This window comes from Pan paniscus, chromosome 2 (assembly GCF_029289425.2).
Source record: "Pan paniscus chromosome 2, NHGRI_mPanPan1-v2.0_pri, whole genome shotgun sequence".
In the NCBI taxonomy this organism is placed as follows: domain Eukaryota; kingdom Metazoa; phylum Chordata; class Mammalia; order Primates; family Hominidae; genus Pan; species Pan paniscus.
Window position 1 is genome coordinate 138,390,678 of NC_085926.1, and position 27,678 is coordinate 138,418,355.

The 27,678-nt window shown below is 41.5% G+C and overlaps 1 protein-coding gene across 1 annotated transcript in view; it reads left to right on the top strand.

Moving 5' to 3' along the window:
* The window catches only part of CLSTN2 (calsyntenin 2), a 640,674-nt gene that overhangs the window by 542,109 nt on the left and 70,887 nt on the right, over positions 1-27,678 (top strand). The window lies entirely within an intron of this gene.

Sequence of the window (27,678 nt, forward strand, 5' to 3'; positions counted from 1 at the left end):
AGAAGATAGTAGCTTTGAAGCAATAGAAGTGGCAGTCCAAAGACAAACAAGCCTTGTAATTGCACTAACTCCTTGTGGTTTTAGGTGCAGGAATAGTAAACGTTAACCAGAAACATATTACATGTGAGGGAAAGAAGGGAAACTAGCATTTTTGAGAGGCTATAGTGTTCCAATCCCTAAACTCTTGATTTACATACATTAGGTCTAAACTACACAGTTACTTTTGAGGTTAAAACTTAACTCCATGTTATAAATACTGAAATTGAGGCTCTGAAAAATTAAGTCATTTACCAAAGGTGTTGGACCAAGCACCATGCTCCAAAGCTCCATGTTGTTTTCCATTATGTTCTTGTCTTGTTGAGAAGATTTAGATAGTTTGGCAGAACTGGGTATCCACCAAGTCTTCACTATATTTCTTCATTTGTCGATCTCAGCAGAAACTCACAGAAATAGTTTGCTACAGTGCAATCCCCAATGGCACTGGCAGACTGGAAAATACTATCTGTGAACATGTCTGCATGGTTCAGAAGAATAAAACACACTGTGTCATAGGCAGGGAAGTCATTCCCACTATCTGACTAGCCAATTACCTTTCATCTTTCAAGACCATACTCGGGGGTCACATCCTTCAGGAATACTTTCCTGTAACTTCCTCCCCAGTAGAGAGTTGACCTTACCTTCACGGTGAAAAGGTAAGAAAAGACTGTTACCACAGCATTTTTACACCTTATGATACTTATTTATTCACTGCTTTATTTCTTTCACTGCATTGGACTATCACGTCTTGTTCACCTTTTTAATTTTTAGGAGTTTCTAACACAAATATGTGTTTAATGAATGCTTCTTAATTTTTTTAAAAAATTATCTAAATGGCATATGCTGATGTTCTACACTGTGGTTCCCAAACAGTGGTCCCTATGTCTACAAGCACTATTTCAGCTATACAGGTACCATCTGAGGATGAAAACATCCAGGAAAAAAAAAAAAAAAAAAAGCTGTCCTTTAACAGGTAAATAGTCTGTACGTGTCCATGTATGAAATGCTATTCAACAATAAGATGAACTATTGACTCATACAACATGAACGAATCTCAAAAACATTATGCTAAGTGAGAGAACCTAGATAACAAAGACTACATATTATATGACTTAATTTACATTAAATTTCCATAAAAGGTGATTTGTAGAGACAGAAAGCAGATTAGTGGTGCCTAGGGCATGGGGTTGAAGTGGAAATCAACTGCAAATGAGCACAGACTTTTTTTGGATAATGGAAATGTTCTAAAACTGGATTGCAGTGATGGTTGCACAACTATATAAATTTACTTAACACCACTGAATTATACACTTACAATGAGTGAATCTTATGATGCATACATCATACCTCAATAAAGATTAAAAACAAGAACTGAAAAAAGAGGGAGGAAGGGAAGGGAAGGGAAGAAGGGAGGAAGGGAGGAGGGAGGGAGGGATGGACGAGGGAGAGAGGAAGAAAGGAAGGAAGGAAGGGGGAAGGAGGAAGGAAGGAAGGAAGGAAGGGAGGCAGGCATATTCTCCGAGCCTAAGGTGTTAGAGGATGAAATTCATCAATGCCAGAGTTGCCAGAAATTGAGTTAATACCAATAAGAATGGAGATGCAGGAAAGGAGGTCAAAATCTGATCATAAACTCCCCTCAAATCCCTGAGTATTCACAGAACTGTGTATATACAGAGGAGACTTCAGGAACCCAGGGAAAGCAATGTCAGGAAAAGAAAATGAAAAGATCTGAGCAGGTATTTTAGCTACTGTTCACTGCAAAGGAGACAAATTTTGGAATTCCTCCAAGAAGGGCTAGGTAAACATCTAGAGTTTTCCAGTGAAATACAGAAGAGATACACCTTAAAAGCACAGACTATGTGCCAGGATTTAAGGACTGGCCCAGGACTAAGGGTAAATCTAAACAAACACACCTCTATAAAGGATAAAACCAAAACTTCTACAAGTGCAAGGTAATCATCCAGTAATTTAATAAAAATCAACAATAACAGAATCCAGAGTTTCTACTATGTATTATCCATAATATCCAGTGTGCAATAAAAATCACTGGACATGTGAGAAAACAGGAAAATGTGACCTAAGGTCCAGAGTAAAATCATTCAAGAGAAACAGACCCTGATAGAACACAAATGTTGGAATTAGAAGAAAATAACTTTAAAACAGTATTCTACATGTTTACAAACTTAAAAGTAAGGATTGTCATAATGAATGAACTGATAGGGAATCTCAGCAGATAAATGAAACTATACAGAAATGTAAAATGTAGAGTGGAAAAATACAATATCTAAAGTGAAAATATGGATTTCGCACATAAGAGAATAGAAATGGAAGAAAGAGAGTCTCAAAAGTACCAAAGGACAGGAGAAAGTGAACAAGGCATTAAATAATTAATTGAAGAAGTGGTGGAAAACTTATTATGTTTGATTCAAAACACCATCGTAAAGATTGAATAAGATCAGCAAGCCCCAAGCCGAATAAATACAAAGAAAGCAACACCTAATCACACTATCCTCAACCTGTTGATGACCGAAAATAAAGATAAACTCTTTTTTTTTATTATTATACTTTAAGTTTTAGGGTACATGTGCACAACGTGCAGGTTTGTTACCTATGTATACATGTGCCATGTTGGTGTGCTGCACCCATTAACTGGTCATTTAGCATTAGGTATATCTCCTAATGCTATCCCTCCCCCCACCCCACAACAGGCCCCAGTGTGTGATGTTCCCCTTCCTGTGTCCATGTGTTCTCACTGTTCAGTTCCCACCTATGGGTGAGAACATGCAGTGTTTGGTTTTTTCTCCTTGCGATAGTTTGCTGAGAATGATGATTTCCAGCTTCATCCATGTCCCTACAAAGGACATGAACTCATCATTTTTTATGGCTGCATAGTATTCCATGGTGTATATGTGCCACATTTTCTTAATCCATTCTATCATCGTTGGACCTTTGGGTTGATTCCAAGTCTTTGCTATTGTGAATAGTGCCCCAGTAAACATACGTGTGCATGTGTCTTTATAGCAGCATGATTTATAATCCTTTGGGTATATACCCAGTAATGGGATGGCTGGGTCAAATGGTAATTTCTAGTTCTAGATCCCTGAGGAATCGCCACACTGACTTCCACAATGGTTGAACTAGTTTACAGTCCTGCCAACAGTGTAAAAGTGTTCCTATTTCTCCACATCCTCTCCAGCACCTGTTGTTTCCTGACTTTTTAATGATCACCATTCGAACTGGTGTGAGATGGTATCTCATTGTGGTTTTGATTTGCATTTCTCTGATGGCCAGTGATGATGAGCATTTTTTTCATCTGTCTTTTGGCTGCATAAATGTGTTCTTTTGAGAAGTGTCTGTTCATATCCTTCGCCCACTTGTTGATGGGGTTGTTTGTTTTTTTCTCATAAATTTGTTGGAGTTCATTTTAGATTATGGATATTAGCCCTTTGTCAGATGAGTAGATTGCAAAAATTTTCTCCCATTCTGTAGTTTGTCTGTTCACTCTGATGATAGTTTCTTTTGCTGTGCAGAAGCTCTTTAGTTTAATTAGATCCCATTTGTCAATTTTGGCTTTTGTTGCCATTGCTTTTGGTGTTTTAGACATGAAGTCCTTGCCCATGCCTATGTCCTGAATGGTATTGCCTACGTTTTGTTCGAGGGTTTTTATGGTTTAGGTCTAACATTTAAGTCTTTAATCCATCTTGAATTGATTTTTGTATAAGGTGTAAGGAAGGGATCCAGTTTCAGCTTTCTACATATGGCTAGCCAGTTTTCCCAGCACCATTTATTAAATAGGGAATCCTTTCCCCATTTCTTGTTTTTGTCAGGTTTGTCAAAGATCAGATAGTTGTAGATAGGTGGCATTATTTCTGAGGGCTCTGTTCTGTTCCATTGGTCTATATCTCTGTTTTGGTACCAGTACCATGCTATTTTGGTTACTGTAGCCTTGTAGTATAGTTTGAAGTCAGGTAGCATGATGCCTCCAGCTTTGTTCTTTTGGCTTAGGATTGACTTGGCAATGTGGGCTCCTTTTTGATTCCATATGAACTTTAAAGTAGTTTTTTTCCAATTCTGTGAAGAAAGTCATTGGTAGCTTGATGGGGATGGCACTGAATCTATAAATTACCTTGGGCAGTACGGCCATTTTCACAATATTGATTCTTCCTACCCATGAGCATGGAATGTTCTTCCATTTGTTTGTATCCTCTTTTATTTCATTGAGCTGTGGTTTGTAGTTCTCCTTGAAGAGGTCCTTCACATCCCTTGTAAGTTGGATTCCTAGATATTTTATTCTCTTTGAAGCAATTGTGAATGGGAGTTCACTCATTATTTGGCTCTCTGTTTGTCTGTTATTGGTGTATAAGAATGCTTGTGATTTTTGCACACTGATTTTGTATCCTGAGACTTTGCTGAAGTTGCCTATCAGCTTAAGGAGATTTTGGGCTAAGACGATGGGGTTTTCTAAATATACAATCATGTCATCTGCAAACAGGGACAATTTGACTTCCTCTTTTCCTAATTGAATACCCTTTATTTCTTTCTCCTGCCTGATTGCCCTGTCCAGAACTTCCAACACTGTATTGAATAGGAGTGGTGAGAGAGGGCATCCCTGTCCTGTGCCAGTTTTCAAAGGGAATTCTTCCAGTTTTTGCCCATTCAGTATGATATTGGCTGTGGGTTTGTCATAGATAGCTCTTATTATTTTGAGATACATCCCATCAATACCTAATTTATTGGGAGTTTTTAGCATGAAGCGTTGTTGAATTTTGTCAGAGGCCTTTTCTGCATCTATTGAGATAATCATGTGGTTTTTGTTGTTGGTTTTGTTTATATGCTGGATTACGTTTATGATTTTCTTAGGTTGAACCAGCCTTGCATCCCAGGGATGAAGCCGACTTGATTGTGGTAGATAAGCTTTTTGATGTGCTGCTGGATTCGGTTTGCCAGTATTTTATTGAGGATTTTTGCATTGATGTTCATCAGGGATATTGGTCTAAAATTCTCTTTTTTTTGTTGTGTCTCTGTCAGGCTTTGGTATCAGGATGATACTGGCCTCATAAAATGAGTTAGGGAGGATTCCCTCTTTTTCTATTGATTGGAAGTTTCAGAAGGAATGGTACCAGCTCCTCCTTGTACCTCTGGTAGAATTCAGCTGTGAATCCATCTGGTCCTGGACTTTTTTTGGTTGGTAGGTTATTAATTATTGCCTCAATTTCAGAGCCTGTTATTGGTCTATTCAGAGATTCAAATTCTTCCTGGTTTAGTCTTGGGAGGGTGTATATGTCAAGGAATTTATCCATTTCTTCTAGATTTTCTAGTTTATTTGCGTAGAGTTGTTTATAGTATTCTCTGATGGTAGTTTGTATTTCTGTGGGATCTGTGGTGATATCCCCTTTATCATTTTTCATTGCGTCTATTTGATTCTTCTCTGTTTTCTTCCTCATTGGTCTTGCTAGCGGTCTATCAATTTTGTTGATCTTTTCAAAAGACCAGCTCCTGGATTCATTGATTTTTTGAAGAGTTTTTTTTTGTCTCTATTTCCTTCAGTTCTGCTCTGATCTTAGTTATTTCTTGCCTTCTGCTAGCTTTTGAATGTGTTTACTCTTGCTTCTCCAGTTCTTTTAATTGTGATGTTAGGGCGTCAATTTTAGATCTTTCTTGCTTTCTCTTGTGGGCATTTAGTGCTATAAAGTTCCCTCTACACACTGCTTTGAATATGTCCCAGACATTCTGGTATGTTGTGTCTTTGTTCTCGTTGGTTTCAAAGAACATCTTTATTTCTGTCTTCATTTCGTTATGTACCCAGTAGTCATTCAGGAGCAGGTTGCTTGGTTTCCATGTAGTTGAGTGGTTTTGAGTGAGTTTCTTAATCCTGAGTTCTAGTTTGATTGCACTGTGGTCTGAGAGACAGTTTGTTATAATTTCTGTTCTTTTATATTTTCTGAGGAGTGCTTTACTTCCAACTATATGGTCAATTTTGGAATAGGTGTGGTGTGGTGCTGAAAAAAATGTATATTCTGTTGATTTGGGGTGGAGAGTTCTGTAGATGTCTATTAGGTCTGCTTGGTGCAGAGGTGAGTTCAATTCCTGCATATCCTTGTTAACTTTCTGTCGCATTGATCTGTCTAATGTTGACAGTGGGGTGTTAAACTCTCCCATTATTGTGTGGGAGTCTAAGTCTCTTTGTAGGTCTCTAAGGACTTGCTTTATGAATCTGGGTGCTCCTGTATTGGGTGCATATATATTTAGGATAGTCAGCTCTTCTTGTTGAATTGATCCCTTTACCATTATGTGATGGCCTTCTTTGTCTCTTTTGATCTTTGTTGGTTTAAAGTCTGTTTTATCAGAGACTAGGATTGCAACCCCTGCTCTTATTTTATTTATTTATTTATTTATTGCTTTTCGTTTGCTTGGTAGATCTTCCTCCATCCCTTTATTTCGAGCCTATGTCTGTCCTGCACATGAGATGGGTTTCCTGAATACAGCACACTGATGGGTCTTGACTCTTTATCCAATTTGCCAGGCTGTGTCTTTTAATTGGAGCATTTAGCTCATTTACATTTAAGGTTAATATTGTTATGTGTGAACTTGATCCTGTCATTATGATGTTAGCTGGTTATTTTGCTCGTTAGTTGATGCATTTTCTTCCTAGCCTTCATGGTCTTTACAATTTGGCATGTTTTTGCAGTGGCTGGTACCAGTTGTTCCTTTCCATGTTTAGTGCTTCCTTCAGGAGCTCTTTTACGGCAGGCCTGGTGGTGACAAAAATCTCTCAGCATTTGCTTGTCTGCAAAGGATTTTATTTCTCCTTCACTGATGAAGCTTAGTTTGGCTGGATATGAAATTCTGGGTTGAAAATTCTTTTCTTTAAGAATGTCAAATATTGGCCCCCACTCTCTTCTGGCTTGTAGAGTTTCTGCCAAGAGAGCAGCTGTTAGTATGATGGGCTTCCCTTTGTGGGTAACCCGACCTTTCTCTCTGGCTGCCCTTAACATTTTTTCCTTCATTTCAACTTTGGTGAATCTGAGAATTATGTGTCTTGGAGTTGCTCTTCTCAAGGAGTATCTTTGTGGCGTTCTCTGTATTTCCTGAATTTGAATGTTGGCCTGCCTTGCTAGGTTGGGGAAGTTCTCCTGGATAATATCCTGCAGAGTGTTTTCCAACTTGGTTCCATTCTCCCCGTCACTTTCAGGTATACCAATCAGATGTAGATTTGGTCTTTTCACATAGTCCCATATTTCTTGGAGGCTTTGTTCATTTCTTTTTATTCTTTTTTCTCTAAAGTTCTCTTCTCACTTCATTTCATTCATTTGATCTTCCATCACTGATACCCTTTCTTCCAGTTGATCGAATCAGGTACTGAGGCTTGTGCATTCATCACGTAGCTCTCGTGCTGTGGTTTTCAGCTCCATCAGGTCCTTTAAGGACTTCTCTGCATTGGTTATTCTAGTTAGCCATTCGTCTTATTTTTTTTCAAGGTTTTTAACTTCTTTGCCATGGGTTCGAACTTCCTCCTTTAGCTTGGAGTAGTTTGTTCGTCTGAAGCCTTCTCCTCTGAACTCATCAAAGTCATTCTCCGTCCAGCTTTGTTCCATTGCTGGTGAGGAGCTGTGTTCCTTTGGAGGAGGAGAGGCACTCTGATTTTTAGAGTTTCCAGTTTTTGTGCTCTGTTTTTTCCCCATCTTTGTGGTTTTATCTATCTTTGGTCTTTGATGGTGGTGACGTACAGATGGGATTTTGGTGCGTATGTCCTGTTAGTTTTCCTTCTAACAGTGAGGACCCTCAGCTGCAGGTCTGTTGGAGTTTGCTGAAGGTCCACTCCAGACCCTGTTTTCCTGGGTATCAGCAGCAGAGGCTGCAGAACAGCAGATATTGGTGAACAGCAAATGTTGCTGCCTGATCGTTCCTCTGGAAGTTTTGTCTCAGAGGGGTACCCAGCCGTGTGAGGTGTCAGTCTGCCCCTACTAGGGGGTGCCTCCCAGATAGACTACTTGGGGCTCAGGAACCCACTTGAGGAGGCAGTCTGTCTGTTCTCAGATCTCAAGCTGTGTGTTGGGAGAACCACTACTCTCTTCAAATCTGTCAGACAGGGACATTTAAGTCTGCAGAGGTTTCTGCTGCCTTTTGTTTGGCTATGCCCTGCCCCCAGAGGTGGAGTCCACAGTGGCAGGCAGGCCTCCTTGAGCTGCAATGGGCTCCACCCAGTTCGAGCTTCCCAGCTGCTTTGTTTACCTACTCAAGCCTCAGCAATGGCAGGCACCCCTCCCCCAGCCTCACTGCTGCCTTGCAGTTTGATCTCAGACTGCTGTGCTAGCAATGAGTGAGGCTCCGTGGGCATAGGACCCTCCAAGCCAGGTGCAGGATATAATATCCTGGTGTGCTGTTTGCTAAGACCATTGGAAAAGCACAGTATTAGGGTGTGAGTGACCCGATTTTCCAGGTGCCGTCTGTCACCCCTTTCTTTGACTAGGAAAGGGAATTCCCTGACTGCTTATGCTTCCCAGGTGAGGCGATGCCTCACCCTGCTTTGGCTCACACTCGGTGCACTGCACCCACTGTCCGACACTCCCCAGTGAGATGAACTCGGTACCTCAGTTGGAAATGCAGAAATCACCCATCTTCTGCATTGCTCACGCTGGGAGCTGTAGAATGGAGCTGTTCCTATTTGGCTGTCTTGGCTCCACCCCCAAAAGATAAACTCTTAAGAGCACCCAGAGAAAAAGACACATTACATATGGGAAAAGACCAATGTGTATGACAACCAACATTTTACTGAAAACTTTGGAAACCAAAAGACAATGGAATGACAAAGGAAGTCCTTCAAGTAGAAAGGAAAGGATATCAGAATGAAAAACAGATTCATAGGAAAGAAAGAAGAGCATTGGAAATGGTAATTATGTAAATAAATATAAAAGACTGTCCTTCCTTCTTTCATTTCTTTAAATGACCATGACTGTTAAATCCAATGATTATAACTGTGTATTGTGGGGCATATAGTGTATTTAAGGGCAAAGGAACAATAGAACAACAACAAAAAAAGGATGGAGGTGTTAAATGAGTTCTACTGATGCAAAGTTCTTAAACTTTATGTGAAGTGTTACAATGTTAACTCTAAGAATACTGTGATAAGACAAAGATGCATATTAAGGAAGGCCCACTTTAGTTCAGAGTCTATGAATACTCAGGCAGAGGGAGGAGTACTTCCAGGCAAAAAAACTTCAAGCTGCAGATGTCGTAGGTTTCTTGAAATCGACAGACAAAAGGGCAAAGGTAGCATCATTGGCAAGAACTGTTCATTATATATGGGCCACAGGTAGGAAAGGAGAAATTGGACCAGGAATATCTAGAGAATGCTGAAGGAAAATGCTGTAGAGGTGCGTGAATAATGAAGGAGGGCCCAGTCTCACCTTCAAACCCTGAACTGGAAGTTGGGCACATGTCCAGAGTTGCTTATTTGGCATGAAAAAGGATTCTCGAAAGCCTAGAGAGAAAATTCTGAGTTTTGGACCTGGGAAAGTAAGAGAGCACCAACAGATGTAAGTTTAAGGCATTTGGAGAATGACTTAGGAGTGTGGGATTTGCTGATTCCAGGATGCACACAATAGTGTCAGCCTTGCCTCAATATGGACCTGTGCTAAGGCCCCAAGGAGTCAAGAGGAATACCTGAAAGAGCAGGTGCCTTCTTTCCCTTTATAAACAGAAAAATCACTCTCTACTCAAATTGTTGATGATAGTCATGGAAGTGATTAGGGTGAAAGAGTCTGAAAAAGTAATGGTTTTAGCCATAAATTAGATGTTTGAAGGGGAAAATTATAGGTAGTATTCATGAGTTGGGTGGGTATCCACAAAGATCTCAGAAATTATTGCTCATATGCACCAAGAGTCTCCCATATTTATTTGGAAAATACTTTGAATCCTCATTGCTTATCTCCAGGCCTCTCAGCCATTTTTCCCTCAAGAGGTAGACCAGCTTCTGAGAACAGCCCAATAGAGGCTTTCCTGCCAGTTTCCTTATAATCTTCTAAGCTAATTAAAGGTAAAACCATAGTTTGACCTTCCCTTCTCTGTGTCAGTGAGAATGAGTTGGTATTTGTTTCAACACTGTTCTGATTCCAGTGTCCAAAGTAGAAAACAGAGAACAGTGCTAGAACTATTCCTGTGCTAGACCCCATGGCTCCACATGCCTGTCTTCTCTTCAGCAAGCAGTAACTTCTTATGTGTTCATGGGAAAGACAGAACTCTCCCTCTCCCAACAGAAAAGCCTAACGTCTGCCTCCTCGGCATCACATGAAATGTTAGATACTGAGGACCCCTTGTCCCTCTGTTTAGGCTGCCCTGGAAGTGGAGAGCTTAGTAATAGCCCTGTCACATGGTCTGCTTCTGTTTCCATCAAACACAACTATGTCAAATGTTTCATTAGTCACAAATACAGGGAACAATAAGGCTATAGCTATTTGGACACAAAGCAAAGACAGAGCCTTATATCTATTATCTAGACTCAAATAAAAAGTGAGCCCACAATTGGGTTATAAATATGAACTGGAACTTGAAGAATTGTTTGATATCAGCCACTTATTTTTCTGCCTGTAAACATAGACATAAAATGAGTCTTATAAGCCAAGAGCAAAGATACACATTCGGGTTTATTACAAAACACTAAAAATATCCCTCTGCCACATCTAGCAACAGTATGTCACATTAGGAACCCAGAGAAGAAGAAAAAAAAGCATTCCTTAGGGAGGTTGAGTGTAGAACAAGGCTGTGTCTACACTGTGCCCCATGAAGTACATATTCATTCACTTATCCATTCATCAAGAAGTTTTGGTCAAGATCAAATTTAAAAATGAACAAACATATTTCAGGGACAAATGTTCATTATGGAGCAGTCAAAGGAATGTAGGCTTTGGAGTTTCTCAGATCTGTTTGCCACTCAGCTCTGTCTCTTATTATCTGTGTGACCTTAGGTGAGTCACTTCACTTCTCTGAGCTTTAGTATCCTCATTTGTAAAATGAGGATAAATATGAACACCTCAGGAGTGGTTATGAAGATTCAATGATGTAATGAATGTAAAGCAAGATTAACATAGTGACAGCAGAACACTTGACCCATGGAAGTGTTTTGTTGGCCATCACGGTCTCACACTCACATGCAGAGATAGACAGATGACTGACTGAGATTTAGAAACTGTGGATGAAGTAACCACAGTTCTGCTGTGGAATGCATTTAATACGTGCTTTTTTTTTTTTTTTTTTAGCAGCAGCTACTTCATACCAGTCACTGGAGCAGAGAGTATACTGGCAAACTGGCAAACAGAAGTATGGCAAACAGAACTGACAAACAGAAAATCACATTCAGATTGTGGTCTTAAAATACCATTTGCACTAAAAGATTCCAGGGTCTCTTAAAGAAACAGCTGTTTCTGAGTTGGGGCAAAAATGAACAAAATAAGCCTAGATCTGATTGGCTATGTGCAGGAAATACTGGGACAGAGGAACACATGAGTGTGCAAATAACAAAATCCAGACTGGGAAAATCTGTTATCCTGTGTTCTTCAACAGATAAATTGCAAGGAAAAGAAAACAATTAACGTATAAGCTATAGATTAAAAAGTTTTGAAAAACATAAATTAGTTTTTTCATGGGCAAAACTCAACTACGGTGTCTAGGGATACAGATTTAAGTGATAAAATGGGAGAGAGGTGAAGACTGTAAAAGTCAAGACAATGGATACTTTTGGGAGGAGAGTAGTGGTTGAGAGGAGAGTAGTGGTTGGGAGGAGAATAGTGGTTGACATTGGGATGGGGTGCAGGGAAGGGGCTTCTGCACAGCTGGTAAGGTTTCAATTATTGGCCTGGGTGTGGCTATAAGGATGCTCACTCCATAATAGTTCATTAAGTTCTACACTTGTTTTGTGTAGCTTTATGCATCTTGCTTTAGGATAAAAAGTAACTTAAGTGGAAGAAACAGCATGTGTTGAGGGCTGCTGTGTGCTAGAGACTTTTCTGGGCCCTATGGCAATGAGTGAGGCTCAATCCTGGCCCTGAAGCTTAGAGTTTAGTGGGAGAGAAAGGTAATTACAGTACCAAGATCAGGGATAGACAGGAGCCATATACAGAAGACTGTCTGGGAGGGATCACCTAACTGGGCCTGGGGGTAGTGGAAGGCTTACATGGAGCAGCAGGGAGAAGACCTGACAATGTTTAAACACCCACCACACCCCGGCCCATTCTAAAGATACTGGGATGAAATCAACCCCGTGTTGGCTCTAAAAGGGAACCAGAATGGGCTTTTTGGGAGGATGTAGGCAGATAAATTGTTCACAGGCCCCTGCTATGCATTTTACACATCTTCACCTCAGTGTCTCATTACCCATTACTCAGATGTGAGGTAACTGTGGCTTGGAAAGATTAGAAAACAACTGGCTCTGTATCAACTGGCCAGGAAATAGAAACGCTGAGTTTTGAATCAAGTGTGCATTCTTTTGCCAGAGAAATAGTGCGTCTAGGGTCCCGGACAGGAACAGGTCGTTAGTCTATAGAAGTGAGCAGCCCAGATCACGGGATGAGGAGGATGGCAACAGACAAGAAAAAAAAAAAAAATATATATATATATATATATATATATATATGTATATACACACACACACACACACACATATACAGCCTCTGCCTCTAACCAGATCTTCTGGGTCTCTGCTCTGTGGGCCATATGGAATCCACACCGGTCATTTCTCTGTATATTCTCTCACCTCCAAGGATATGGGAGGAGGGCCTTTAAATCTCCTTATGAAGGAAGGATCCCTTCCTATTGGGGTCAGGGCTGTACATGAAGGCCCCTAGTTCCTCCATGCTAGACACATCCCCAGAAGCAGCACCTAATGGGCAACACTGTGGAGTCATTTTCCACCCAGACCAGGGGCATCCCACGGACACTTATTCCAGAAAACTGAAGCTGGGCCACAAAGAAGGCTCTCATCCTTGCTGCCATTTGCCCTGGACCACTTCAAAATGTGACACATCGGGCTGCGGTGAGCCGAGATTGTGCCACTGTACTCCAGCCTGGGTGACAGAGTGAGACCTTGTCTCAGAAAAAAAAAAAAAAAAAAAACATGGCACATCCACTGGGACTATGTTCTGGGCAGGCCCTTGGCTTCAAGAGTGAAATTCTGTGACTTCTCACTTAGCAGTTATGGGAAGTCTTTCACCAAGCAGTGTCATAGGCTGAACATTGACACTACGATCTGCTCAGTAACGAGGAGCAGACCCCACACCTCACAAAGGTCTTGCAGCCTAGCCTGCCCAGCTGTGATGTCTAGTACCTGCTCACATGTAGCCAGGAAGCATTCATGTGAATGGCTGATAAGAGACCAAGCCAGTGAGACTTTCTCACTGCACTTGATCACTAAGGGCTGTCCCATTTCTGCATTTCTTCTAATAGCAGTTTATCCAGAGAGACAGAGAGAGACAGAACATTGGAAACCTGTTCATTAAGATTTTAGCACGGTGTCAACCCCCATAAGTCATACATCCCTGATAAACTTAAAGCTTTTTATCTGTGGAGTAAAACACAAATGGTCACTTAAAATCTTGAAAAGCATACTTTATATGACAACCAAATCAAGTGTTAATTTGTCTTTCTCTGTCTCCTGGCCAGTCTGGTGCCCCTCCAGCCTTCTCTTTACTCCCTTCTACTTTGCCTTCATGATCTTTCTAAAAACCACCACTGCCTTGCTAAGACACATTTTCCAAATCCTCATTTCATCCTTGCCCTGGATTTGCTGGTGGTAAGGAAATCTAAGCAGAGCTAACATGTAATGAGCACTTAAATGTTTCAGTGGTATCAATTCATTTAATTTGAGGGATATTGATATACCAGCAATGACATTAGAGAGAGATATTAGAAATACTTGAACGGACTTTTAAAAATTTTAGTAGTTACCCATTTATTTTAATGCATAGGAGAAAAGGTGTAACTTACACATTAAAACATGACTTCACAGTTGTAAAATGAAATAAAATTATTTTAGACTGGGTGTGGTAGCTCACGCCTGTAATCCCAACACTGGGAGGCCAAGGCGGGCAGATTGCTTGAGTCCAGAAGTTGGAGATCAGCCTGGGCAATGTGGCAAAACCGCTCTCTAATAAGAATCCAAAAAATTAGCCAGACATGGTGCTACACATCTATAGTCCCAGCTACTCAGGAGGCTGAGGTGGGAGAATCACCTGAGCCCAGGAGGTCGAGGCTGCAGTGAACCGAAATTGCACCACTGCACTCCAGCCTGGGCAACTGGAGTGAGACGCTGTCTCAAATACTTAAGTAAAAGTAAGCTAGTTTAAATAAAAATATTAAGAAAGTGACAGAAGAGGTATGTGAATTTGCTCATTTACTTAACAAATACTTCCTTTGGGAGACTCCTACCTGGCAGGCATTTCTGTGGAGCCTGCAAATACAACATTGAACAAAGAAGACAAAGACCCTGGACCTTCAAAAGACCCAAAAAAGCCCTTTAAGAAACAAGTTATCCAAATGGCCAATAAACACACAAAAAGGTGCTCAACTTCATTATATGTTGGGGAAATGCAAAATTTAAATCCACAGTGAGCTATACCAACCACCCACCATAATGGCTTAAAAAAAATAAATTTCAAAAGAGATGATACCAGGATTTGGCAAGAATGCAGAGCAACTGGGAGTTTTGTATATTGCTTGTGGGAGTATAAACTGGTACAGCCTCTTTAGAAAACTATTTGGCAATATCTGCTAAAGCGGACCCAGTAGTTCCATTCCTAGTCACCTACCCAGCTGAAAAATACATGTGTTTATTAAAAGACATGTATAATCTTTGAGAAATAAACAGGTCTCAAAAAATGCTAATTGAAAGAACTAAAACCTATTCTGGAGCAAAGAAGTAGCAGCGGCAATAAGACATTATGCATGTCCATGAGGATAGTAGATTACTGTCATTGAACACACTTTCTCTGAGTGTATACTGTGTTCTGGATTTTATGCTGGAAGCTTGAAATACAGGACTAAATCCAAGGTGTCCCTTACTCTCTCAGGAATACACAGTCACTCACCTTACAACCAGAAAAGCTAAGCCTTTTGAACTTTGCTCAAGGAAATTTGGATGAATGAACATCAAGATGGGTAACCTTGGTTTACATTCTATATAAATATGTTTATGTAAATATATAGTATCTCTCCATAAGAGTAGGAACTTTGTATTATTTCCTACTATATCCCCCAGAACTAGAGCTGTGTCTGACTCATAGTAGGGGCTCTGTAAGTATATGCTGTCTGCCTGGTTGGATGGATGGATGGATGGAAATGAACAGGGATGAGAAGAGCTCCAGAATCTGCAGACAAACTGCCCCCACAGGAGACAGGGGACTCCCACCATATAAAGGAATATTCCACAGAAGAGTCTGACAAACCCTACTTATCAGGGTTGTCTGCCAAGGACACTCACCAGCAGTTGGAATTGTTAAAATCAACCATGGAGGTTTTTATTTTTTTCACTTCAGACATAGATTAATATTTCAGGAGAACAAGGTTCTAATTTACAACCAAGACCTTTGGTTTAATCAGCAAAGGAAAAAACGTCTGGGAACATTATTGCCTCGCTCATGTTTTCCCATTGCCTTCCTGGCTGGGTTTACCTTTTTGGCCTTTAATTATTCCATTCTCTCACATGGCTTTATCTCAGACACTTCGGGATGAAAATGTGATTTGCCATTTAGAGGTTTCAGCAAAAATCACACTCAAGTCAGCAAATTGAGAGCCTGATAAAGCAACAGAGGGTTGGGGCAAGGCTTTGAAAGGATGTCTTTAAAGTGTTTTTAATTAAATCTGCGTTATTATTTAGGATAGTCAAGAATCATTTACACGCAATATAGGGTCTGTTTGGAATCTCAGTCGTGCTGTTCTTATAACTGTAGCATTAGTCATGCAACCTAAGGGCAATGTGACAAGTTTGCTTCTTCAGCCAAATATTTGTGAGTAGCACCTACTGTGTATACCTACCTTATACTAGGCACGAACCAGGTTCTGTGGGCAGTCACCAAGAAATACTTGGCAAAGCTGTCCTATCATGTCAGGGGCTGGAAAACATAACCAGGTCATAATATAACAGAAGGGGGAAGGAGAGGGTCAAAGGCACAAACATCACCTAAGCCTCTCTGTGCTAGGATCTGCTCTACGAGCGTTGCCTACATTTACTCTTTTATTCGTCACAGCAGTCTGTGAAGAGGAATCATTATTCCATGTCATAGATGGGAGACCTATGAGAATTGAAATGGCTTACTTAGCCATACAGCTCGTTAACTGGTCTCTCTAAAAACCTACTCTTACTAGGGCATATCTTGATGCCAACCTTATAGACCACGTTGAAGGGTGTTATTAGAACCAATTCCCCAAATTCATTATTAGATTAATAAAGGGTGATGTTGAGGACAGAGCTGTCCACATCACAGAATGTCTTCTTTTGAAAACCCACAGAAGGATTTCTATCTGGACTCCATACAAGAAAAAAATCTGTTTTTCTTTAACAACAGATAACTTTTAATTTTATGGACATAATAAGACAATATTACATCAAGTTTCCTTTTGCATTGGCTGCTACGAAGCTTAGAACCAATTGTGTGACCCTCTGCTAAAGAATATAAACTCTGTCATCATACATTCAGGGCGCAAAGCATATACACCTCCTTCAAGGATTCATCTTAACATTCCCTCTTAGTCTGCATTCCCAAAAAGCAAAGCCCAGTGCAAAAGTTTATGACCTTCTCCTTCACAATAAAGAGTACAAGACCAGGGAGAGGACTGTGAGAGGTAAGAGAATGAGACAGAGAATGAGGGAGGTAAACAAAAAGGTAGGTTATCAAGCCGGATACCTCTTCTGATCAAGTTCAGCTGATTGCTCTTCCAAAGCAATTATTTTTTGTTTGTTTTCATTTTGACCTTCAACTTTTAACTTCTGGGGTACATGTGCAGGATATGCAGGCTTGTTACATAGGTAAATGTGTGCCATGGTGCTTTGCTGCACAGATCATCCCATCACCTAGGTATTAAGCCCAGCATCCATTAGATATTCTTCCTGATGCTCTCTCTTCCCCTACCTCACCCCCAACAGGCCCCAGTGTGTGTTGTGCCCCCTAATGTGTTGATGAGTTCTCGTCATTCAGCTCTGACTTATAAGTGAGAACATGCATGTTTTGTTTCCAGTTCCTATGTGAGTTTGCTAAGGATAATGGCATTTAGCTCCATTCATATCCCTGCAAAGGACATGCTCTCATTCCTTTTTATGGCTACAGAGTATTCCATGGTGTATATGTACCACATTTTGTTTATCCAGTCTATCATTGATGGACATTTGGATTGATTCCATGTCTTTGCTATTGTGAATAGTGCTGCAATGAACATATATGTGCATATATCTTTATAATAGAATGATTTATATTCCTTCGGATATATACCCAGTAATGAGATTGCTGGGTCAAATTGTATTTCTGCCTCTAGATTTTTGCAGAACCGCCACACTGTCTTCCACAATGGTTGAACTAAATTACACTCCCACCAACTGTATAAAAGTGCTTCTTTTTCTCTGTAAACTCATCAGCATCTGGTGTTTCTGGACTTCTTATTTTTAGCCATTCTGACTGGCATGAGATGGTATCTCATTGTGGTTTTGACTTGCATTTCTCTAATGACCAATCAGTGATGTTGAGCTTTCTGTAAATATGTTTGTTGGCTGCAAGAATGTCTTCTTTTCAGAAGTATCTGTTGATGTCCTTTGCCCACTTTTTAATGTGTTTTTTTTCCTTGTACATTTGTTTAAGTTTCTTGTAGGCTCTGGGTATTAGACTCTTGTCAGATGGATAGATTGCAAAAATGTTCTCCCATTCTATAGGTTGTCTGTTCACTCTGATGATAACTTCTTTTACTGTGCAGAAGCTCTTTAGTTTAATTAGATCCCATTTGTCAATTTTTGCTTTTGTTGCAATTGTTTTTGGTGTTTTTGTCATGAAATCTTTGCCCATGACTATGTCCTGAATGTTATTGCCTAGGTTTTCTTCTAGAGTTTTCATAGTTTTGGGTTTTACATTTGAGTATTTAATCTATCTTGAGTTAATTTTTGTATAAAGGTGTAAGGAAGGGGTCCAGTTTCAATTTTTTGCATATGACTAGTCAGTTCTTCCAGCACCATTTATTAAATAGGGAATCCTTTCCCCATTGCTTATTTCTGCGAGGTTTGTCAAAGATCAGATGGTTGTAGGTGTATGGTCTTATTTCTAAGTTATTTATTCTGTTCCATTGGTCTATGTGTCTGTTTTTGTACCAGTACCATGCTGTTTTGGTTACTGTACCCTTGTAGTATAGTTTGAAGTCAGGTAGCATGATGCCTCCAGCTTTATTCTTTTTTCTTAGGATCGTCTTGGCTATTCAGGCTCTTTTTTGGCTCCATATGAATTTTAAAATACTTTCTTCAAATTCCATGAAGAATGTCATGGTAGTTTCATGGGAATAGCATTGAATCTATAAATTACTTTGGGCAGTGTGACCATTTTCACAACATTGATTTTTCCTATTCGTGATCATGGAATGTTTCTCCATTTGCTTGTGTCCTCTCTGACTTTCTTGAGCAGTGGTTTGTAGTTCTCCTTGAAGAGGTCTTTCACTTCCCTTGTTAGCTGTATTCTTAGGTATTTTATTCTCTTCATAGCAATTGTGAATGGGAGTTCCTTAATGATTTGGCTCTCTGCTTGTCTGTTCTTGGCGTATAGGAATGCTAGTGATTTTTGCACATTGATTTTGTATCCTGAGACTTTGCTGAAGTTGCTTATCAGCTTAAGAAGCTTTTGGGCTAAGGTGATGGGATTTTCTAGATATAGGATCATGTCATCTGCAAGCAAAGATAACTTGACTTCCTCTCTTTCTATTTGAATACATTTCATTTCTTTCTCTTGCCTGATTTCCTGGGCCAAACTTCCAATACAATGTTGAATAGAAGTGATGAGAGAGGGCATCCTTGTCTTGTGGCAGTTTTCAAGGGGAATGCATCCAGCTTTTACCCATTCAGTATGATATTGGCTGTGTGTTTGTCATAGATGGCTCTTAGTGTTTTTAGTATGTTCCTTCAATATCTAGTTTATTGAGAGTTTTTAACATGAAGGGATGTTGAATTTTATCAAAGGCGCAGGGTGGGTACTGACCTGTTGTTGGCCTGGATGCTCCTGTAGGGGGTGTCTGGAGACCCTTTTGGGAGGTCTCAGTCAGGAAGGACAGGATCACAGACCTACTTAAACAAGCAGTCTAGCCGGGCGCGGTGGCTCACACCTGTAATCCCAGCACTTTGGGAGGCCGAGGCAGGTGGATCACCAGGTCAGGAGTTCGAGACTAGCCTGGCAAACATGGTGAAACCCTGTCTCTACTAGAAATACAAAAATTAGCCGGACGTGGTGGCATACACCTGTAATCCCAGCTACTCGGGAGGCTGAGGCAGCAGAATCACTTGAACCTGGGAGGCAGAGATTGCAGTAAGCCGAGATTGCGCTATTAACCTCTAGCTTGGGTGACACAGCGAGACTCCGTCTCAAAAAAAAAAAAAAAAAAAAAAAAAAAAGCAGCAGTTTGGGTGCTTTTTGGTAGAGCAGGTGTGCAGTGTTGGGGGTAAGCCTTCCTCGTGCAGATTGCTTGGACTCTCCAGAGCCAGCAGGCTGGAAAAGCTGAGTTGACTGAACTGCAGAGATGTTGGCCACCCCTCCCATCAGGGGCTCCATCCCAGGGAGGGATCAGAGTTTTATCCATATAACCGTGGCTGGCGTTGCTGATATTCTTGCAGGGAGGCCCCGCCCAGTCAGGAGGGATGGATTGGGGGTCCCATTTGAAAAAGCTATCTGGCCACGATCTGGCACAGCCTCTGTGCTGTGCTATGGGGGATTCCTTCTTGACCGAACTACCTGGACTCCCCGAAGCCAGCAGGCTAGAATGGCTGAGTCAACCTCACCGCAGAAATGGCGGCCGCCCCCACCTCAGGAGCTCATTCGTCTCAGGCATTCTCCAGCCTGTTGCCCCTGCTGGCTGGAATTCCAAGCCAGTGGGTCCTAACTTGTGAGGTGCCATGGAAGTGGGGTCCACAGAACGACACTTCTTATCTCCCTGGATTCAGCGTGCTTTCTAGGGGAGTGTACGGATGGATCTCCCGCCTTGCTAGGATTCCTGGGGCCAGAGTCTATAAAACTCCTGTGTCTCTGAGTGAGCCTGAGTGACTGCTCTGCCAAGACTCCACACAGTTCTGTGTATCAGACCCAAGACCCTGATGGCATGGACTCATGAGGGAATCTCCTGATCTGCAGGTCGCAAACATCTATGGAAGAAGATGTTTTTCCGGGAGGGGTCATACAATCACTCACAGCTTCCCTTGGCTGGCGTTGGGGGTTCCTTTGGCTCTGCACCACTTCAGGGTGGGCTGTCGCCCCACCCTGCTTTTCTTCCTTCTCCATTGGTCGAGTCTTCCACCTATTCAGTCCCAATGCGAGAACCTAGATATTTCGGTTGAAGGTGCTGAATTCACTTGCTGTTTTCATTCTCTACGCGACATGGACTGCAGCTGTTTCTAATTGGTCATCTTGGACTCTCCCCCAAGACATTTTCTAATAATCCAAAGCAATTATTAACTAAAAATAATTAACTATTGTGTCTTGTGTGAGAAGAGAAAGAGAGAAGAGTTTATCCGCTGGCGCCGGTCTCCAATCAGCCCAAGATTTTTTCCAGGAGCATTCATTCCCCTGCATACCTGAGTGGCAGGGGCATGAATTCTGCCACTCTTCAGGGACAATCAGGGAGCTCCCCTAATGGAGTGAGGTGCTGTTGGGTTGCACCTTTGGGAAGGCCATCCCTGGGCAGCAGCTGGGTGAACCACACAGAGTATTTACCATGAAGGCAGCCAGTGCCAAGTGGCTATGCCCCCACCTTTCCTGCCCCAGATGGTGCCGAGCTCAGAGGGAGCCCAGAGACGTGTATGACACATCCAGTTTCCCTTCCATGACTACTATTTCTTTTTAAAAGAAATCTTGTATTGATTTTATTCTCACACGCCATATGCAGTTTTGGTGGGTCAAGGTACAAATAAAATTAAACAATTATTTGTTTTGTGCTAATTCACTCTCTTTAATGAAAGTTGTATCCTCAAGGCATCCCTTCTCTTTTATCCCCTGGAGTGACCCAGAGTGGCTGAAGTGGGTACCTGAGGATGTCTTGTCACAACCACTAGCTGTTGTCACCACCTCTTTACCACAAAAAAGTACCCTTGAATGGAATGTCTCAGGCCAAGTATAAAGATTTTGTCTCCTGAAGGATTTCCTCTCAGCCTTGGTTACTATTGTCATTGGAAATCCAAGATTGTACAAAGACAGCATGCCTTTGGAATCCCCAGCACTGAGCACTCTGTCTGGCATTGTGAGCACTTGAATGTTTTTTTTTTTTCACTAAACCAAATAATTAACAATCATTATATCAAAATAATAACCATTTATTGAGCATTTACTATATGCCCAACAGTGCACTGGCTGGTTTGCCTTGTTTAATCTTCACACGACTCAACTATTACCAGCTGTGGCTCAGTTATATAATCTGATGAGAAAACCTACTTTCTATGGTTATAAATTTGGTAGAAATAATTCATATACCTGACTCTGAAAAGCAGGGAGCTTCCACTAACCCACTATGGAGCCCTTACAGAGTTTGTCATCTGAAGACGCTTCTCTTTCTCTTGACTCCCTTGGTCTCAAGGTTTGCCTTTTCAACTGCATGAGCCACAGCCCCATCTACTGACTGTAATAAAAATAATCTACCTTTCTGGAATTCAACAGCAAGGCACTTGAATTACCTACTGTCTTCAAGGACCCCAATGTGTAATTAGTTTGATTGGACCTTATAATTAAATGGTCAGCCAAGGACATGGGAGGATGCCTTTGGCTTGGGCATTCTTTTCTTTTTCTGGGCTGAGAATTGTAACCTAAGAAACAAAGGCCCACCTGGGTGCTGAGCTGCCCAATGGCCTGGGATGCAGAGGGAGCATTTGGAGATAGTGAGGCTGCTCTTTATGCAGGACAGCTCTGCTCACTGACAGAATTGCCTATGGTGTAGGCAGGGGGTGGTAAAAATCACCCCATCCTCAAATACTTCTCACTGAGCGTCTCTGATTGCCCTGCCCTGGTACCTGAAGTTCTGCCTCTTGTTATGCATGGGGTACAGGTACCTAATAACCCTATAAAAATGCAAAGGTTCTGGCTGGGCGCGGTGGCTCACACCTGTAATCCCAGCACCTTGGGAGGCCAAGGCAGGCAGATCACGATGTCAGGAGATCAAGACCATCCTGGCTAACACAGTGAAACCCCGTCTCTACTAAAAAATACAAAAAAAATTATCTGGGCATGGTGGCGGGAGCCCGTAGTCCCAGCTACTCGGGAGGCTGAGGCGGGAGAATGGCATGAACCTGGGAGGTGGAGATTGCAGTGAGCCGAGATCATGCCACTGCACTCCAGCCTGGGTGACAGAGCGAGACTCCGTCTCAAAAAAAAAAAAAAAAAAAAAAAAAAAAAAAAAAAAGTTCTCATTGAGAAGTAGGAAAGATTGGAAATTAGGGAACTTCACAGGGAGCTCAGGGCTCCCAAGTGGGGTTTCAGAAATTCAGAGTCAGCTTGTAAGCCTTGAGGACTTTGGAAACAAGTATCTTTTCTTTTGTCCACTCGGTATAACACTCAGGCATTTCTTCTACTTGACTGTCAGAGGCTGGTCCAAAAAGCAGCCTTATTGGCGATTGTTTAAAGACCCAGAAAATATCTGGGTAATATATAGGACCCAGAAAGAAAGACTTACTTCAAAATTAGGAATGCACTCAGAATATCTGCGAGGGAAGGACAAACTTTCTGATATGAGCAATCCCATCATGGAACCAAAGTAAACCATTCAAGCAGGATTCTACAGTCATGAATGTAAAACAAGGATTATACTAAAGGACAAGAAATTGGGATGTTTGTGAATCAGAGGAGTGTTGGACCTGTCTATTCTTTGCCTGTGTTTGATTAGTGTTGTGTTTTTATTGTTGGTTTGGTTTTCGTGTTTGCTCAGTTGGCTGGAAAAGCCAGCCAAGGAAGAAGTACCTCCTAGAGTTCAGGAAAGCTGGGCTCTGGTCCCAGTCCCCCAACCTCATAAGCTGCCTCTGATGAAATCATTGTACTTCTTCTGGCCTTACTTTTTTCATTTGTAGAATGCATATTATACCCACTCATCCTCCCAGGGAGACTGAGGAGAAAATGGAATATTGTGGGGGTACTTTGAAAATAATAAAGTATTATTTTATTAATGGAAAATGATTAGTGCTGTTGCCATTAACCATGGCTATTAAGAATCTATTAATACAAATTAACCCTAAATCTGAGAAATGGAGTATAAATAAATAATACCTCAATTAACAGGTTTAAATAATTTGAATCATTATGATTGAGTACCAGTCTTGTTCCTCTCACTTCTAGTTGAGTGTTTGGGTGAAGGGAAGGAACCCCTGACACTGTTTAATGGAGCGAATCTTGCTGTTGAGAGAGCCAGCCCTTCACTTAACACACATGGTGCCCAAGTTACCTCATTCCCAAATCAGTCACTCTCGCTCCCTCCACCCACCTTGCTCTTGTTCTCTTTCTCTCTCTCCTGCATACTTTCTAGCTTGCCAATAATTAAGTTCCTGAAATTCCATCGCTTCTTCATTAGGCTAAGGGATAAAAAAGATTCAGTTCAGATGTTTGCAAAAGCAGCCCTGGTCACTCTAATGCTCTTTGGAGGCTGTTGGCTTCAATGGCCACCACACAAGGATAACTTCCTCATACCAGTCCTCCTGCAAACTAGCTTTCTCCTGCCTAGCCTGAAGGCTAGATGCAGGAAGGAGGGGCACCCTTGCGTCCTTAGGGATTAAATGAAATCCTTCAGGAGGCCTCGGCTCCTCTCCCAGACAAACTCTGTAAGAGCTCCACAGTGGGTTAATGGGAGCTCCATGCTTTTCAGAGTCATTTGTATGAATTTTTTCTAGCAAAATTTATAACCATAGAAAGCAGGTTTTCTCCTCAGATTATATAACTGAGCCACAGCTGGTAAGAGTTGAGTTGTGTTTCCCAAGGCCCTCCCCCATCCCACAGTGTCTAGTTCCATTTGACCTACAAGAATCCTTACACAGACACTCTATCTAAATTCTCATCCAATAAATGATTGTTTTTCTTTTTCTTTCTTGAGTGATAGTACTGCTTAGTGGCTTAGAGCAGAACTTCTCAAACTTTAATGTGCATGTTAATTGCCTGGAGAACTTGTTAAGATTCAGATTCAGAAGGCCTGGGGTGGAGTCTATGATTCTACATTTCTAACCAGCTCCCAAGGGATGCCTGTGCTGCTGGTTCATGGCCCACAGTTCAAACAGCAAGGCTGTAGACACAAACTCATTGTGTGACCTTGGACATGTTATTCCACCTCTCTGAGCTTCAGTCTATTTGTAAAATGGAGAAAATAATAGTAATACCTCCAAGAATTATTGGGAGAATAGGCAATGCAAAGATCTTAGCCCAGGGTATGGCACAAAATGTATGAAAGCAGGCTGTGCTTATGGTGGTGGTGGGTGAAGGGTAAAATAAAAAAAAAGGGAACCTTCTCCCAAGTGGGCCTTTCCCCAGGGAGATGTCTCAGAGACTCAGAAGGGCACATCTTTCAGGCTCAGCACTGTCTGACCTGAAAGTCAACTAATTCTACACCACTAAATGGAGGAAATTGTAGCAAATGAACACAGGCTTGTGGGGCTGAGCAGTGAAGGATGCAGGCCTGTTTGCATACAGGGTGGACAGAGGGCAGCTACTGACCCCTGTACCCCACAGTTCACTGTGAAGGCAATCAGGAATTGAGCCCTTATTAAACAGCTTGGGGAGTCTTAGGCATGCAGAAGCCACCAAGCAGAGGTGGTCTTTGGTTATCCTGTGTGTGGTCAGCCCAGCACTTTTAAACACCTTTTGGAAGATGAGCTTTTTGTTTGTCTAAACTAATCGTGAATTACACATATTGATAAACACTCTTCAAAATACTGAGAGAATCAGAAATCAGAGCACATTGTGCCTGGCATCTATGAAGAATTTCAGGGCAGGGGATGGGGTGCAGTGGAGTGTGGAGCTGGCCTTGGAAAGCTGATTGGTCGGGAGAAGTGGAAGAAGGAGATGAGACAGCAGAGCAGAAGTGGCGTACACAAAGTCTAGTATAAAAGGGGAACATTGAGGAAATCAGTTTGTGTAGAGAAGCAAGGATTGTGTGTTGAGCAAGATGAGTGTGTTGGTTTCCTATTGCAACCTTATAATATACCACATATGTAGTGACTTCAACATAAGTTTATTATCTTACAATCTTGGAGGTCAGATGTCTGAAATGGGTCTCCGGGGCTAAAATCAATCAAAGTATTGGGAAGGCTGTGCTCCTTCTGGAGGCTCTAGAAGAGCTTCTGTTTCCTTCTACTTTACAGTTTACAACACGCCATGGCTTATAGCCCCTTTCATCTTTAAGGTCAGCCACTGCATTATTCAACCTCTTCTTCATTCATCACATCATGTCTGGCTCTCCTGCCTCCCTCTTTAATTGTGAGGACCTTTGTGTAGCATTGGACCCACCTAAATGGTCCAGGATACTCTCCCCATCTCAAGATTCTTCATTTAATCACTTCTGAAAAGTCCTTTTTGCTGTTTAAGTACAGTCATGTGCCACATAATCACATTTCAGTCAATGATAGACTGCATATCATTGACTGAAGGCAATCCCATGAGATTATAATACTGCGTCACCATTTTACATTTTTTATATTTGCTTGTGTCTAAATAAACACATACTTACCATCATGTTACATCTGCCTACAGTATTTGGTACAGTAACATCCTGTACAGGTCCACAGCCTAGGAGCAATAGGCTGTACCATAGAGCCTAGGTGTGTAGTGGGCTATGCCGTCTAGGTTTGTGTGAGTGCACTCTATGATGTTCGACAATGATGAAATAACCGAAGGACGCATTTCTTAGAATGTGTCCTTGTTGCTAAGCGATGCATGACTGTAACATATTCACAGGTTTCAGAGATTAGGACATGAACCTATAAGGGGGCCATTATCCTGACAACACAATAGGAATGCTCTTAATGAGCCAGCTCTCCAGGATGTTGTTAGAAATTCAACTTTTTAAGAAAATTTCTTAAAAGGAACAAAATTATTATCCAACAGTTAAAGACAGAAGAAAAAAGAATTTTTCTTGATTCGGCTATAGCCCCTGGTTTATAAGTAGAAGTTTACCCTCACACGAGGACCTAGGACCCACAGTATGTGGCATAGTGGTGGGGTCTCCTTCCAAGGGGGCTCCTTAGGAAGAACTGCAGGAAAGACAGTTACAGGTGATGACGACCTTTGAGAGCCTGCCATCTTCAGCCTCCCCTTTCTCTTCTCAAAACTGCCCTCCCCTTAGCAGATAAAGCCACAAAATCCCTTAGAATCTCAGGCATAAGAATCAATGCCCTCTAAAATAGTCTTCAGTCTGAGCACCTCATCCACTTCTGCCAGATCACTAGAGAGGGAACCTACAAGGCTTTGCCAGGCAGTTCTGAGGCTCCAGCTCTTAGCTTTCTCTGTGTGGAGCAGGGCGCCTGATACATGGCAGGCTCCATGCATATTTAGTTAACAGATGAATGAATGAGTGAGGTTTATGGACCTTTTCATGAGAGCCTTTATTGTCATTAACAAGGGGTCCTTCTTGAAAAATAGCACTTTCTGAACACATAGAACATCTTACAAATTACTAATATTATATACGATTCAAGGAATATTTTTCTCATGCCAAAAAAAAAAAAGGTGGTGCTCCACTATTCTGGCCACTGCTTTTTCTGTCATAGTGAGTAATGGTATCAAATGCAGTGAACACTCTGTGCATTTTTATGCCCCTAGCCCTGTATTTGAGAGCCATAGTGGGGAACAAGAGAAGACCAAAACAGAGTCCTGGACTCTGAGGCCTTCCCAGTCTTGTTCTAAGACTGTATAATCTGGTTCCTGAACAGTGCAGGTTGGATGGAAGTCATCAGGAAGAATGAGCCACACTGATCTCAGTAAACAAGGGAGGCCATTTATATTCACATTTTCTTACATCCACAGTCACACCAAAGCTTGGAACCAGCACATGCTTTGCCTGTAATTGGCACTCACAAAGACTATCCTAGGTGATTAATCAGAACCTAGCATGAAAGTATAAGGACTATTCCACCTTCTCTCCAGAGCCAGAGAAAGGTGGTAGGAGGAACGCTTTTGTGTTTGTGGCATTTGTTTTGTTTTGATTTTTGGGGGGAGGGGAAAGAGTATTACTGGATTTCAATCAGTTTCCAGAGCTTTATATGAGACCAAAACTCAAGTGAAAATTCCGCTTGGCAAATATCCATAACAGCCTGTGCTTAAGATCTTAGATATCCTAATGGATTTAAAACTGCAACTGTTCTTCAAATATTTCTACAAATTCCCCCAAACTTAACAGACTGACTCGTAGTTCAAAGAAAGTATCTTTTTTTTTTTTTGCTGTGGAATTCCAAGCTGAGACAAC